Source organism: Phyllobates terribilis, unplaced genomic scaffold (genome assembly GCF_046119375.1).
Source record: "Phyllobates terribilis strain yellow unplaced genomic scaffold, ASM4611937v1 Scaffold_14__1_contigs__length_39327217, whole genome shotgun sequence".
Lineage (NCBI taxonomy): Eukaryota > Metazoa > Chordata > Amphibia > Anura > Dendrobatidae > Phyllobates > Phyllobates terribilis.
In genome coordinates, this window is record NW_027362774.1 from 27,167,920 (window position 1) to 27,185,197 (window position 17,278).

Below are 17,278 nucleotides of genomic sequence, written 5' to 3' on the forward strand. Positions count from 1 at the left end.
TTATACGCCCCACGGAGGTCCAGCTTGGTGACGATTCTAGCCCCCCTCAGACGGTCAAATAATTCCGGATTGAGCGGAAGGGGGTATTTATTCTTCACCGTGATCTGGTTAAGGCCTCTATAGTCTATGCAGGGACGGAGTGAGCCGTCCTCCTTTTTGACGAAGAAGAAGCCTGCTCCCGCCGGGGAGGTCGATTTCCGGATAAATCCCCGGGCCAGATTCTCCTCAATATATTCAGACATGGACCGGGTCTCAGCAGCGGACAAAGGGTAAATACGCCCACGGGGAGGAGTAGCGCCGGGCATCAGGTCGATTGGGCAGTCGTATGGTCTATGAGGGGTTAATGTCTCTGCCTCCTTTTTATTAAAGACGTCCGCATAAGACCAATAAGGAACCGGAAGACCAGGTAGATTGGCTGAGGTAGGAGAAGGATGGACGGGAACTAAACAAGTCTTATGGCAGTCCTGTCCCCAGCGAAGGACTTCTCCGGTCTGCCAATCAAGCACGGGTGCATGTTTCTGAAGCCAAGGTAGGCCTAGCAAGAGGGCGTGAGAGAGTCCAGGCAGAACATGAAAGAAGATGCTCTCAGAGTGCAGCATTCCCACCTGCAGGGTTATGGATTCGGTGATGAGTTGGATGGGATGTGGTAAGAGGCCCCCATCTACGGCAGCGACAGACAAGGGTACAGCTAGAGGTTTGGTGGGAATGCGGTATTTCTCTACCAGGGACTGAGAAATGAGATTTCCGGCAGCTCCAGAGTCAAGTTGGGCTAGTTCAAAATAACGGTTCTCCCCGCAGAGGATAGAGACCGACAGCAACAGAGATGGAGAGGGTTTACTTTTGTCTAGGACGACCTCTCTGAGCGATCCTAGACACTGGCGTTTCCCGACCTCTCCGGGCAGGAACGGATCCGGTGCTCCTTACTGCCACAGTAGAAGCAGCTCCCCTCGGCTCGGCGTAACTCTTGACGGGTCTTGACCATCTTGGTCTGGTCGACCTGCATAGGCTCGGGTGAGTGCGCCTGGGGAGTAGCGGGAGAAGTGACAGGTTTCTGAAAGGTAGGGGCTAGACATGGAAACCTCCTCTCACGGGTGACCTCTTTGGCGCGTTCCTGGAACCGGATGTCAATCCGGGTGGCAAGAGTTATTAAGTCGTCGAGAGTGGTAGGTATGTCCCGACCGGCGAGTTCATCTTTAATACGGCCGGACAGACCCTCCCAAAAGACAGACACCAGAGCGTCGTTATCCCAGGCCAGCTCCGAAGCAAGGGTACGGAACCGTATGGCATATTGGCCCACGGTGAGATCTCCTTGATGGAGGCGTAGCAGAGATGATGCGGATGAGGTCTTCCGTCCGGGTTCGTCGAAGACTTTCCGGAAAGCCGTGAGAAAGGCTGGCAGGTTGGACACCAGGGGGTCTCCTCTCTCCCATAGAGGATTTAGCCAAGCCAGCGCCTCCCCCATGAGATGGGACATGATGAAGGCTACTTTGGCCCGGTCGGAGATAAACTGGTGGGACAAGAGTTCAAAGTGCAGGGTGCACTGGTTTATGAAGCCCCGAGCTTGAGCGGGGTCGCCTCCGAAGCGAGGAGGTGCAGAAAGCCGGGGTCCGGGGCAGGATGCCATGGTATTGGTGGGCAGCGGCGCTGCCGGGCTGCGAGTCATGACACTAGCGGTGGTTGCTGGTGGAGCAGTCTGAGTGTCCAGGCGAGAGTTGACATTCCGCAGATGACTCAGGATGGACTCCTGTTGGGACCTCTGACGGGACAGTTCATGACATAGGTCCGAGAGCGAGGGAGCTTGGTTGCCACCGGGTTCCATGGCCCGAGCAAACTGTAATTGGTCTGGGAGGCGGAACCTCTGAGCAACTATACAAGGGGGCGGTCCTTGTAAGGAAGCGGGTGGCTCCCAGGGAAGACGGGCAGGTAGTCACGGCAAGTGACAGGGACAGTCTCTGGGTAGAAGGGCAGGTAGTCACGGCAAGTGACAGGGACAGTCTCTGGGTAGAAGGGCAGGTAGTCACGGCAAGTGACAGGGACAGTCTCTGGGTAGAAGGACAGCAGGCAGGTGGCTGGTGAGCGCTCCCAGGTGAGCGGGCGAGAGTCTCTGGACAGGCAGGTGGTCACGGCAAGTGACGGCAGAACCTCCAGGTAGACTAGCAGACAGGTAGCAGGTGGACGCTCCCAGGTGAGCGGGCAAGAGTCTCTGGACAGGCAGGTGGTCACGGCAAGTGACGGCAGAGCCTCCAGGTAGGCTAGCAGGCAGGTAGCAGGTGAGCGCTCCCAGGTGAGCGGGCAGGCTGGTCCATAGAAAGACTGACAGGTGTCGGAAGGCAGACCGTCGGACCGCAGGCTTGCAAGCAGGTAAGCGGATATCAGGCAGGTATCAAGCAGGAATCTGGCAGGTAACAGGCAGGAATCTGGCAGGTGACTGGCAGGTAACAAGCAGGAATCTGGCAGGTGACTGGCAGGTAACTGGTAACAGGACCTGAGGGCTGAAGCAGAGTGAAGGCTTTGCAACAACATTGCTCGGGCACCTCCATTTTGGAGGAGGTGCCTTAAATATGGTGAGGTCCTCCGGCCATTGGCCGGGGACTCCTTAGGACGGCGCGCGCGGCCCCTTTAAGAGAGGGGGAGCGCGCGCGCGCGCCCTAAGCACAGTGGCCGGGAAGCAGCGCGTGCTGCCAGCAGAGCGGGAGGAGGACGCCGGGCATGGAGCGAAGAGGTGAGGGGAACAGCGTCCCTGTCTAGCAGGAGGCAGGGACGCCGACGCTACAATTACAAACTGAAATCAAACAGTTTTCAACTCAAAACTTTATTCTAGGTGATGTTACATTTGCACATAGGACTCCTTGTTCGAAAGGAGCTTCTGAACTCTCTCGTCCATTGAATTTGTCAGGTTTTGGATGGTTTCTGCTTCAATTGTTTTGCATGAGGACAGAATACCCTCCCAGAGCTGTTGCTTAGATGTGAACTGCCTCCTTTTGATGATGCTGCAGAGGTTCTCAGTGGGGTTGAGGTCAGGGGAGCATGGGTGCCACACCATAAGTTTATCCCCTTTTATGCCCATAGCAGCCAGAGATGCAGATATGTTATGTGCAGCATGAGACGGGGCATTATCATGCATGCAATGATCTCGATGGTCCAGATGGATGGAGTGGAGGATGGCTGGTTGATGGACACCCCATGCAAACACGGCTACGGCGCTAACAAGGAGGAGGTGGAGTATTGTTTTGCGCTGGAATCATGGGGAGAGAGATTGTCGGCCCTTTTAGGATCCCTGAAGGGGTAAAGATGAACTCCATAATGTATGTTGAGTTTCTCAAACAGCACTTCCTTCCATGGTTCAAGAAGAAGAACCGTGCATTCCGCAGCAAGATCATTTTCATGCATGATAATGCCCCGTCTCATGCTGCACATAACACATCTGCATCTCTGGCTGCTGTGGGCATAAAAGGGGACAAACTTATGGTGTGGCACCCATGCTCCCCTGACCTCAATCCCATTGAGAACCTCTGGAGCATCATCAAAAGGTGTGTCTATGATGGCGGGAGTCAGTTCACATCTAAGCAACAGCTCTGGGAGGGTATTCTGTCCTCATGCAAAACAATTGAAGCAGAAACCATCCAAAACCTGACAAATTCAATGGACGAGAGAGTTCAGAAGCTCGTCTCGAACAAGGGGTCCTATGTGCAAATGTAACATCACCTAGAATAAAGTTTTGAGTTGAAAACTGTTTGATTTCAGTGTGTAATAACCTGCTAATGCTTATAATTTCAAAAATGACCATTTTTTTGTTCTTTATTAAAATGAAAAGGTTGAAAACTCTGCTGTGCATAATAATTTGGAACATGCATTTTGAGTGCAGTTTGAGTGTTTTATTTTTTTTAAACATATACTGTTATCATAGGCAGTTTGTACAAAAACCTTTCAATTGTACTCTAATAGTTATTTGACTGGAAAATTACAATGACTGCAATTCATATAGGTAATTTGGGAAAATCTGAGAAAATATTATTTGCATAATAATTTGGTACACAGTGTATAACCCACAATATTATGTGTATCGAGGAAATCATCCAGCCCCTTTTTGAAAACTGTTCATGTCTGCCATTACTACCTCTTGTGGTCGGTATTCCACAGTCTGACTGCTCTGACTGTAAAGAACCCTTTCCTGTTTAGGTGCCGGAATCGCCTTTCTTCCACCCGTAATGAGTGCCCCCCTGGTCCTTAATATGGTCTTTAGAAGGAATAAGTTATGTGCTAGTCCTTTGTACTGACCACACATACATGTAAATTAGATCTCCTCTGAGGCGTCTTTTTTCTAACCTAAACAAGCTCAACTTTTCCAACCTCTCATTATATGAGGCCTTCCATCTATCTAGTTGCCCGCCTTTGAACTGATGACTCTAACTTCTGAATTTCCTTTTTAAAATGTGGAGCCCAAAACTGGATCCCATATTCTAGATGTGGCCTCACCAGTGACTTATAAAGGGGCAATAGTACGTTGGGATCACAGGATTTGATCTCCTTTTATACATCCTAAAATCTTGCTTGCTTTTGCGGCTGCTGCTTGACATTGAGTATTGCTGCTCAGCTTACTTGTAACCAGTATACCCAAGTCCTTCTCCTGTTCTGTAGTCCCGAGTATACTCCCATTTAATGTGTATGCAGCAATACAACCCATGGCAAAAGTTATGGAATCACCGGGCTCGGAGGATCTTCATTCAGTTGTTAATGTTGTTGGAAAAAAGCAGATCACAGACATGGCACAAAACTAAAGTCATTTCAAATGGCAACTTTATGGCTTTAAGAAACACTAAAAGAAATCAAGATAAAAAATGAGGTACTCAGTAAGGGTAATTTTTTTCAGATCAAGCAGAGGGAAAAAATTATGGAATCACTCAATTCTGAGGAAAAAATTATGGAATCACCGTGTAAATTTTCATTTCCAAAACTAACACCTGTATCAAATTAGATCTGCTCGTTAATCTGCATCTAAAAAGGAGTGATCACACCTTGGAGAGCTGTTGCACCAAGTGGACTGACATGAATCATGGCTCCAACACCAGAGATATCAATTGAAACAAAGGAGAGGATTATCAAACTCTTAAAAGAAGGTAAATCATCATGCAATGTTACAAAAGATATTGGTTGTTCACAGTCAGCAGTGTCTAAAATCTGGACCAAATACAAATAACATGGGAAGGTTGTTAAAGGCAAACATACTGGTAGACCAAGGAAGACATCAAAGTGTCAAGACCGGAAACTTAAAGCAATATGTCTCCAAAACAGGAAATGCCCAACAAAACAAATGAGGAACGAATGGGAGGAAGCTGGAGTCAATGTCTGTGACCGAACTGTCAGAAACCGCCTAAAGGAAATGGGATTTACATGCAAAAAAGCTAAACGTAAGCCATCATTAACACCTAAACAGAAAAAACAAGGTTACAATGGGCTAAGGAAAAGCAATCGTGGACTGTGGATGACTGGATGAAAGTCATATTCAGTGATGAATCGCGAATCGGCATTGGGCAAGGTGATGATGCTGGAACTTTTGTTTGGTGTCGTTCCAATGGGATTTATAAAGATGACTGCATGAAGAGAACATGCAAATTTCCCCAGTCATTGATGATATGGGGCTGCATGTCAGGTAAAGGCACTGGGGAGATGGCTGTCATTACATCTTCAATAAATGCCCAAGTTTACATTGATATTTTGGATAGTTTTCTTATCCCATCAATTGAAAGGATGTTTGGGGATGATGACATCATTTTTCAAGATGATAATGCATCCTGCCATAGAGCAAAAACTGTGAAAACATTCCTTGAAAGAAGACACATAAGGCCAATGTCATGGCCTGCATATAGTCCGGATCTCAATCCAATTGAAAATCTTTGGTGGAAGTTGAAGAAAATGGTCCATGACAAGGCTCCAACCTGCAAAGCTGATCTGGCAACAGCAGTCAGAGAAAGTTGGAGCCAGATTGATGAAGAGTACTGTTTATCACTCATTAAGTCCATGCCTCAGAGACTGCAAGCTGTTATTAAAGCCAGAGGTGGTGCAACAAAATACTAGTGATATATTGGAGTGTTCTTTTGTGTGTTTGTTTTTCATGATTCCATAATGTTTTCCTCAGAATTGAGTGATTCCATAATTTTTTCCCTCTGCTTGGTCTGAAAAAAATTACCCTTACTGAGTACCACATTTTTTATCTTGATTTCTTTTAGTGTTTCTAAAAGCCTTAAAGTTGCCATTTGAAATGACTTTAGTTTTGTGCCATGTCTGTGATCTGCTTTTTTTCAACAACATTAAACAACTGAATGAACATCCTCCGAGCCCTGTGTTTCCATAATTTTTGCCAGGGGTTGCAGGATTACTCCGTCCTAGGTGCATTACTCTACTTTTATCTACATTAAACCTCATTTGCCAAGTGCATGTCCATTCAGACAACTTTGGCTTCTGCCTAGCCTATGTTTGGCCTCTGCCTAGCCTATGTTTGGCCTCTGCCTAGCCTACGTTTGGCCTCTGCCTAGCCTACGTTTGGCCTCTGCCTAGCCTACGTTTGGCCTCTGCCTAGCCTACGTTTGGCCTCTGCCTAGCCTACGTTTGGCCTCTGCCTAGCCTACCTTTGGCCTCTCCCTAGCCTACCTTTGGCCTCTGCCTAGCCTACCTTTTGGCCTCTGCCTAGCCTACCTTTGGCCTCTGCCTAGCCTACCTTTGGCCTCTGCCTAGCTTACCTTTTGGCCTCTGCCTAGCCTACCTTTGGCCTCTGCCTAGCCTATGTTTGGCCTCTGCCTAGCCTACCTTTGGCCTCTGCCTAATCTAAGTTTGATCTGTCTATGAATTATAGCATTGATTAATCTTCCCCAATGTGTCCGTTTCCTCTAAGAAAGTAACTTGGGCTGCAATTATCTCTCTGACGTTTATGCCGATCCTAAAGTAATGACAGCTTCTTGTACATAGACGCAATGAAGTCATTGTGTGAAGCAGAATGTGACTGCACTAGCAATTAGGATGAGGATCTAGCAGGGCCGGCGTCAGCACCCGGCGTACCCGGGCAAGTGCCGGGGCCCTGGAAAATCAGAGGGGCCCAGCCGCCCACTCACTGTCGGGGCCCGGGCCCACACACCCACCCGCCCACTCACTGTCGGGGCCGGGCCCACTCACTGTCGGGGCCGGGCCCACACACCCACCCGCCCACTCACTGTCGGGGCCGGGCCCACACACCCACCCGCCCACTCACTGTCGGGGCCGGGCCCACACACCCACCCGCCCACTCACTGTCGGGGCCCGGGCCCACACACCCACCCGCCCACTCACTGTCGGGGCCCGGGCCCACTCACTGTCGGGGCCGGGCCCACACACCCACCCGCCCACTCACTGTCGGGGCCGGGCCCACACACCCACCCGCCCACTCACTGTCGGGGCCGGGCCCACACCCACCCGCCCACTCACTGTCGGGGCCGGGCCCACACACCCACCCGCCCACTCACTGTCGGGGCCCTGGCCGCTTCCTCGGCACCTGTTCAGGGACGCAGGCGCTGCTTGATTGCCGGCACTTCCCCCAGACATGGCCGCGCGCTGTCCGGCTGTGTCTGCTAGTAATGACACGGCAGGATCGACGGCACCTTTAATTGTGCTTGTGTGTCGACCCTGCTGCGTCATTACTAGCAGACACAGCCGGACAGCGCGCGGCCATGTCTGGGGGAGTGCCGGCAATCAAACACCGTCGGAGCGGAGGTCCTGCACAGATGGGCGGGAGGGGCCCGGACCTGACCGCAAGTGGGCCCCTCTGATGTTCCAGGACCATGAAGTCTGTGACACGCCGGGGGCCCTGCACTGCCCCATACCTGAGGAGCTGCTGGACAGGACACTGGACCTGGGACAGGTGAGTGAGGCTTCCCCAATCCCCATATTAAAAATATTAGTAATGGGTCTGTGTGAGTGCATGTATGTGAATGTCAGTGTATATGACTGTGTATATATATTTGTCTGTTTTATCTATGTGTATGTCTGTATGTGTACATATGTCTGCGTACCGTGTGTGCGCGTGCATATGTCTGCGTACCGTGTGTGCGCGCGCATATGTCTGCGTACCGTGTGTGCGCGCGCCTATGTCTGCGTACCGTGTGTGCGCGCGCCTATGTCTGCGTACCGTGTGTGCGCGCGCCTATGTCTGCGTACCGTGTGTGCGCGCGCCTATGTCTGCGTACCGTGTGTGCGCGCGCCTATGTCTGCGTACCGTGTGTGCGCGCGCCTATGTCTGCGTACCGTGTGTGCGCGCGCCTATGTCTGCGTACCGTGTGTGCGCGCGCCTATGTCTGCGTACCGTGTGTGCGCGCGCCTATGTCTGCGTACCGTGTGTGCGCGCGCCTATGTCTGCGTACCGTGTGTGCGCGCGCCTATGTCTGCGTACCGTGTGTGCGCGCGCCTATGTCTGCGTACCGTGTGTGCGCGCGCCTATGTCTGCGTACCGTGTGTGCGCGCGCCTATGTCTGCGTACCGTGTGTGCGCGCGCCTATGTCTGCGTACCGTGTGTGCGCGCGCCTATGTCTGCGTACCGTGTGTGCGCGCGCATATGTCTGCGTACCGTGTGTGCGTGTGCATATGTCTGCGTATGTGAAGGATGAGGGGGCAGGCTGGGCCATGTGTAATAAATAAATAAATATATGTATATATATATATATATTTTATTTATTTATTTATTTCTCCGCCGTATCTGTGCATCATGAATCGTGTATGTGTTAAAAGGGCCCACTGAGACTCTTTCGCCCGGGGCCCAGAAAAACCTGGAGCCGGCCCTGGGATCTAGGTATACATTATATTCCTGGACTCCTGGCTGCCCCGCTGGACATTACCTGCAGCGGATTAGTCCTCCTGACAATTAGACTGCCGGAGCAGGGTAAACACGGAGCCCTCGCCGCAGGTTGACTTAGTTTTGTACACGTAGCCCGCAGAAGCTTATTGCGTGTCAGTTTAGACTTTGACACGTTCCAGTTGGTTTCACACAAGTTTAATAGAACAATTTCACCATTTTGCTTAGACCAGCATTTCTAGACAATAAAAACAACATTGCCAAAATGCTTTTATTCAGCATTTACTTCTCCTCCCCCCACTGAACGAAAGCCAGCACAATTTTTTTTTACAAGAGGAGTCTAAACTTTTTCTTAAAGGGATATTTCCGCTGACATTTTTCGTATCGATGCCATAAATGTCCGACAGGGTGAAGGATTAGGGACAAGTCAAGCTCACTCTCTATTTCCCTACCCCTGGAGACACCACAGATCTGGGCACTTGTCTGATTGGGGTGGATCAGTGATGGACTTGGAGGTCAGTCTTCCACCATTTTTGGTGCTACCTATAGATCTTTCATGCAAGTTTCTTATTGGGAAAAAAAACATTTTGAAGAAAACTTGTCATTGGACACCACCTGGTTTTTATGCCTTGTAACAACTTTCGAAAAAACCTACTATTGCAGCCCTGCATACCCAGAAGTTGTCCCAAGGCATGTGTGGTCTATTTGGCTTCTCTGGACCATGCTAACGCCACCCCTCCACTTCTGATAGATTGGATAAGCTCCTTTTGCACCATCCCACGCAATCTCTGAAATATCACACCTGTGCTGTTGAGTGATCGATAGGCTTGTGTGCAATAGCTTATTCCTGGATCATGGGCACTCTTTCCGGATGCGCCAGAGTTCATAGACTTTGAGAATGGCTTTAGGGACCTGAGCTGCACCAACCAGAGATTGGCATTAGCTGGCGTAGAGGGGAGCTCCAAGTATGGCCCATTGGACCACTTAAAGTGGTGCTGGTTTTAATAGGTACCCTACAAATTGCTCCTTGCTCATGGAATGGCAGACCTGAGTTGTGCTGAATGGCACCCCTTGCTCATGGAACGGCAGAACTGAGTGTGCTGTATGGCACCCCTTGCTCAGGGAACGGCAGTACTGAGTGTGCTGAATGGCACCCCTTTCTCATGGAACGGCAGAACGGAGTGTGCTGAACGGCACCCCTTTCTCACGCAACGGCAGAACTGAGTGTGCTGACTGGCACCTTGCTCACGGAATGGCAGAACGGAGTGTGCTGAACACTGAGGTTTGGAGTATACTGGCCATAATGTTTCCCTTGCAGCCAAGTTCAGCAGATTTGCAGTCACTGAATCCTCTTAATCGCAGCAAACCCATTAAATATCAAAGTCACGTTCAATATGCATCTCCGCTTTTGTGCCTTCGTATACCTTGTAAGGATCCGGAGACCCTCGAGGAAACGTAAAGAATCCACAATTTATGAATCCTGTGCTGTCCACGTTCTGTAAAACACCTTTTATGTCCAATACTTTATCAGAAATGCTTCCTGCTAGTAATTGGCCCTGTAAGTGTTCCCTTTGATGGTATTACTAACAGGCAGAGCACCCTCTTTCCTTAAATTATAAGGTCCAGGCTATAAAAATCAGATCTCTCCTGGTTTATTCCTCTAATCCCCTTAAAGGATACTGTCCTCTTAGCTCCGGGATTAATGTGTCCAGAACAGATAATCCGCTCTCATTGCCTCCGTGTGACAATCCGATTACGCGTCTCCTGACCCTGATGTCTACAGCTCGTAATTTTTGCTCAATATTTTCTTTTTTTTTCTTTTGGTCAAGGAGTAGGGGGACAAGCCTATCTCAGATTTTAATATATAACTACAGAAACTCCACACTGTTTTTGCTAGGAAATTGGGGAGCAGCATTTTAAGTGTTCGACGTTGAAATAGTGAAGGCTGACGCCGATCACCGGACACTGATTGGCTGCAGTGGTTATCTGCAATTTGGCCCATGACCCCCTGAAGGCACAGAGTACAAATCGGAGAATCAGCGCCAGTCCGGTATATAAGTATTGCACAGCAGAGCTATAAAGAAGGGGTTGTCCAATTGTGTCCTACATAATATTGTGTAGCTACCCCTGACACCATTAAAACAGTTGTGACCCATTGAGATATGGACTGCACAAAATATCTGTAATTTGCCACCAAGAATTCGGATGGTTCCATAAGTCGTGACTTGGAGACTCCATGGATTGGACTTGATTCTTTAGCATATTCCACTGGTGATTGCTCGGATTGAGATCTGAGAACTTGAAGACAAGTCATCACCTTGGATTCTTGTTCCTCCACCCCATTTGGCAGTTCATCAGTTGTCCATTTTTCGACCAAAAAGTAGGAAGCTAAGAACTAACTACTGTATACTTGGGACGCCTGTTCGTCAGAGGTTCTGACCCAGCTGTCTAGTCCTTTCGAGTCTCTCAGATCCTTACACTTGCCCATTTTTTTTCTGCTTTAAACACATCAACTCTAAGAACTGAATTCATTTTCTTCCTAATATATCCCACTCATTGATAGATGCCGTTGTCTTAAGATAATCCATGTTATTCACGTCACCTGTCAGAGGTTTTAATGAGATGAATTTTGGCAAATTTTCCCTTTTTAAGACCCAGGTGTAGAAGAATAGAAAATTATACTTGTTTCTGTAATTAAAGAGTCTATCTCATTACAGATATATCCGCAATTATCGCCACGCACCTCTGCAAAATGCCGGCCTAATAAAGGGGAGATATGCCACAGATTTCGTTAGAAGTAATTATTTAAAATATTACTCAAAAATTGCTTGTTAACCAAGTTAAATGTCTTGACCGTCCAATTACAATTATCATGAACCTGCCATGGAGTAAAGGTCACAGTGCATGAAAGGGAGTAATTTAACAACGATTTAAATGTACTTTTCATGATTGGATTGTCTTGTTTCTGTCTTGATTGTGAAAGCTTCATAGGCCTCACATGACAAGTTTTAATTCATGCATCGTGATTCAGAGTTCCCCGTAGACTTTAGATTATAATTAAACAAGATCCTAGGCATGGCACCGCTAGTTAACACTGTTGTTTTTTGGGATCAAATTCTGATCAAGACGCCATCGGTAAGGAATTTCGTTCAATAACTTTCTGTTTTTTTTCCTAGGACTAGTTGAGTTTCTTTCCACCATCCAAAAATATAGAGCGAGTCAAACTGGCCCTTCAAAGAAGATCCACATCGGTCACAGTCCCAAGGCTAAAATATATCATGCCACATGAGACCCGATAAAGGTCATCTCCATTGTTATGTCACTGTTTTGAATCATTATATAAGTTATGTCATTAAAAGTGGACTTGTACTTTTGTATAGCTGGTCCTCACAAAATTTGCCCCTGGTTAATCTTAAGGTCCCCATGCCAAATACTTCTGATTGACCAGTCCATGGCCAATTAGTCTATCTTTGACTGAGAATTCTAATAAGGCAAGAATTGATTAGCCTTTTGGATATTTTTAGGTTGCATCAATCATGTCTCGTGGTAGATCCTTAGGTAGATTTTAGAAAACCCCTCCTGGACCTGCCATCAGTCCCATGTCAATAGCGCCATGCCATAATTGGTTGCTATTCTAATAGCAAACAGGGAGCCATCAAAGCCACAATCTGATATGGACTAGCTAATCAAAGATGTACAGTCTAAGGCCAGTGTCACATGTCCAACATTCATGGCCTATTTTTCAACCTACAAGCAGTGGACCACCAAAGCCACAATCTGATATGGACTAGCTAAAACAAAGCGCAGAGTCAAAGGCCGATTTCACATGTCCAACATTCATGGCCTATTTTTCACCCTACAAGCAGTGGACCATCGAAGCCACAATCTGATATGGACTACGTAAACCAAGACGCAGAGTCTAAGTCCAGTTTCACATGTTCAACATTCATGGCCTATTTTGCACCCTACAAGCAGTGGACCACTGAAGCCACAATCTGATATGGACTAGCTAAAACAAGGCGCAGAGTCTAAGGCCAGTTTCACATGTCCAACATTCATGGCCTATTTTTCACCCTACAAGCAATGGACCATCGAAGTCACAATCTGATATGGACTAGCTAAAACAAGGGGCAGAGTCAAAGGCCGATTTCACATGTCTGCTCTTCACCCTTCAGTCTAGACTTTGCTGCAAGGGATTCCCAGGTCACAACTCCCAGAGCAGTCTTGGATTAAAGGTCATAACGTACCACCATTGGGAATATACTCAAGAACAAGCCAAGAGTCAATTACTGATAGTCGGCAGATGTCAAGGATACATAGAGAGAAAACAGGGTCAAGAACAAAGTTGAAGTCAATACACAATAGAACCACAAATCCCAAGGAAGAGTTAGAGAAAAATGTTGGTCGGGAACGAGGGTAAACAACAAGAAAATCCCAAAGCACCATTCATGGAACAACCTGCAAATGTAAGTATCTGTATATTATGTGACAGCATCCAGTGGCTGGAGACTACTTCAAATACTTGGTGATGACCTCTTCTTGCACCGCTGGCCCTGGCAACCTGATGCCACAAAGACATAGAGCTTCTGAGCAGGAGAAGATAACAGGGGCTGCAGAAGTTCATAATGTCATAAATCATTTGTTCACCTATATAAACCAGAGAAAAGGTGACCCCCTTTATTTGTTTTCTCACCCAGTCTCAACTACGCAACTTGGTGTACTATTACTAAAACTTATCCTATCGATAAGTCACACGAGACCTGTTACCATATCTTAATTATTTTTTTTTTTTAATACTTCTGTGAGAGAACTATTAGAAAATAAATTCATATGGGATTCTTTACCTTTTGTCTTCCATACAATTGCATTTCCCCCGGAGCTTTTATTTATAACATTTAGTCATAAGAGAATTTTGAGCGCAAAAGAATATTCTCCAGCGTCCAATTCCTAGCATAAGCAACAATAAAAAAAAGGTCAAATCAACAAGATGGCAATCTCCTGTGTTTATAGCTGTTCCCGTGTAGCGGAACGTAACGTGAGACTATTGAATGAACTGTATATAGAAGATCATTGCAGTGACCTTTAGGACATGTTCTTATTATTACCAAGGAGAACTTCTAAACTTTACAACTTGTTTCGTTAACTTTGGAGTCTTCCCGGATGGTTGGTTTATAAAAAGTCTAGACTGAAGAACGCTTCCGAAGCTTTAATTCTCAAATTATCTTCCTCATCGTTTATTTTGTAGCTTTCAACTTCCAGAAGATTGACACTAGATCACAGGTCTTCCAAGTAGTCGGTGTTTGAAAACTTCTAGACCTGGAGGACACAAGAAGGAAGAAGTTTTTTTTTCAAAGTTTAATAGTTGTAGGACTGATAGAAGAGACAAGACAACCAAGTTCAACCTATAACCTGACTTGTTGATCCAGAAGAAGGCAAAACCCTATGAGGCAGATGCTAACCATATTTTTGACCCATATTAGGGGAAAAAAATCTTTTTTAACTACAGATATGGCAGTCTGACTAGTTCCCTGTATCAACCTCCCATCTCCAAATTCTAGTACTCATAACCTGTAATATATTTATCATGAAAGGTGTCCGAGCCCTTCCTTAACTTCTTCAGGGAATTGACCATTACAACAACACAGATGTTGTGGGAGGAAGTTATGTAGTCCAAGGGATAACCATTGTTTCTTCTAGACTTTGAATCATCCCTTGGGAGAACTTGTCTTAAATTTTTTTAAAGTATCAAACATTATGTTGTGCCATAATTAAGTAATATTGAGATTTCAGCTTATTCCATCCCAAGAAAAGGCCTTGAAAACCACTATTGATCATGCAGATCTTGGTCTTCAACCAAGGACAATAACTTTTTTGTCATCGAAAAAGCACTGGATCTCTTCAGGAGAAAGCAAGTAAGACTTCTTTAAGAGATTCATTCTAATTTCTAATTAATCATTCTACAGTTTTACAAGTGAAATCCTTATATAATGTCAAAAGGAGACACTAGGTGTTGCCTGCTATGGGCCAAAAAAGTATGCAAGTACAGACTTTGGGTAAGAAAGTTATGACTTAGGTGGCCATACACAATAGACTTTAGTTTGGCTGACCAATTAATATGTATGCAATGTTCTATACATGTTCATTCATCATATATGTGGGGGTGAAGGATCGGACATGTTGAAGTTCAACATGCCCAATCATTTATCCTCGAGGGAGATAAGCTTCCTCAGAGGTGTTTAGCAAAACACTATTCTGTTCCTATTGAAAATAAATGCATGCTTGGCCGAACTGAGTGCACATGTGTATGGAAAGGGAGCTAGGAATACCCGTCGAACTGTTTGGTTTGTAAATATCCTGTCCTCACTTTATCTACAAGTAGTTTTGGTTTTTGTTTATTGGAGTTAGTCGTGATTTAGAAAAAGAAAGTGGCAGGTCTCTGGGTCACCAGGTGACCGTGACAGTAACAATTTTATAGATATGACTGCAAATCTATAAAAGTCTCATAATTAACCAAGAGCTTGCAATCTAACAAGTTACCTTTTCATGACCCTTTGCAGCTGACGCCCCTCTGCTTTGGAAACAGGCACTTGAGGAAAATCCTAATGGCTAGCAGATGTGAGGCCAAGCAATGCACAAGAATGAGGAGAAGTGCAGATTTACGACTATTAGGGATAAGAGCCCCAGCTAAAAAGAAAATGTAAAATCCTTTGTCTACCTTATAAGAAATGAAGTGCTTCGATATAAGAGCTAGGAAAGTCATATTTTTGGAAACGTGATGAAATGGCGAACGCAAAGCATAGTTTCACATTGCTGGGTGATGGCCAGGGTCCGCCAAAGGGATATCGGCAAGATAGATGACTATCTATGCCATGTCTCCTATCTATGAGCAGATAAAATCGTGATAGGAAAGATGACAGTAATATCTCTGGCCGGGGACCTCCAGGAGCGAAGATATTGAAAAATGTTGTGGATCTCATAATTTTTTAAGACTAAGATGCATCCTATAGTTCTCTGAAACCCAGCCCTCTTATGTGGTATGTGGGTGTAACCTCTGTTAATTAAAAGTCAATACCAATTATGATCCTTATTCAACGCCAGGAAGATGCATTGCTGTGTGGGATTAATCCATGTTTCACCAGAGTTCTTCCCTTCATAAATTTGAACCATTTCCATGACCCAGGTTTAGTAATTTTCTTTCGTTATTCCTTTTTATTTTATGTAATTGTATATTCTGTATTGTTTTGTCCCCTTTGTAAAATCTTTTGTATATTTTTATAAACACTGTCACACATTGTCCTGATAATTGGAGGCAGCGGAGTGCTGTTTCCATGACAGTTAATATGACTGACTATAGAAGCTGTCAGGCGGCTATTTCCTGTCCCAACACAATTGGCTGATTTTAGGATTTAGGAGCTACATTTCTTACTTTTGGTTGATCGGGTGGGTGAATGAAGCCAAGGCAAATAAGGTATATAGTGAGTAAATTGCAGTTTGCCTTTCCATTGACCGGGAATATAAAATTAATTTGAACCACCTCGTAATTATCCATCATTGATTTCTTAGGGTCCCACCTGTGTTCCAGCATGGAGAGAACAAACGTTCAGTGTTTACGGACAGAAGTTAATTCATTCTTTGATAACTGTGAAATATAATTATTGAGTAGCGATACAATACAGAGTTCTTTACACTATAATTAGCAGTAAGCCCAAACCCCAAATTTTAGGTATTGTTACGAACGTGTACACTTGGGTGTTCTGCTTCTAGTGGTTTATTCACTGTTTGGAATGCAAGAGCGCTAATTGGACAGACACTGATACAATCGTATAAACCAACCCCCAAAGAAATCCAGTCTAACCAGATCCTATGAATGGGATCCAATGCTAATTTTTGGGATGAGTTTAGACTCCCAAATAAACTTTTTGGCCCTCCGTCTTTGTTTTTCTACCTGTGGCTTTCAGCTGTTGCAAAGCTAGAACCCCTAGGACATAATGATAGTGGTAATTTTGTATTGTCATTGGTCAGAACCCAATATTTTGGGAGCTTCTGCAAGGGAATGTATCTTAAGCTAACGCTAATTACACCACCCAAAAAATTTTGAAGGAGCTGTACAGAATATATATAAAAATAAATAAAATCACTGCTTTCTTCCATAAACAGCACCACAACTCTAAACAGGTTGTGTATGGTATATTATTATAAGATTAGGATCCCACATAGCCAAATAATGCGTCTCATTGTCTGTGCATTACACCAAGAACCCATTTGTGTAATGCTTCATTTCTCCTGTAGAGGCAGTGCAGGGAAAGTGAACACTTGCTCACTGGTTCCAGTACAGCTGATCAATGGGAGGTCACTGCATCAGGAAGGCGATTTTTTTTTTTTTTTTTTTGTCCTGAATTTCCCCAAAAATGTCTATAAAGCTGAGGATGAAATAAAATAACAAGAAGCCCTTATTTTCACCTG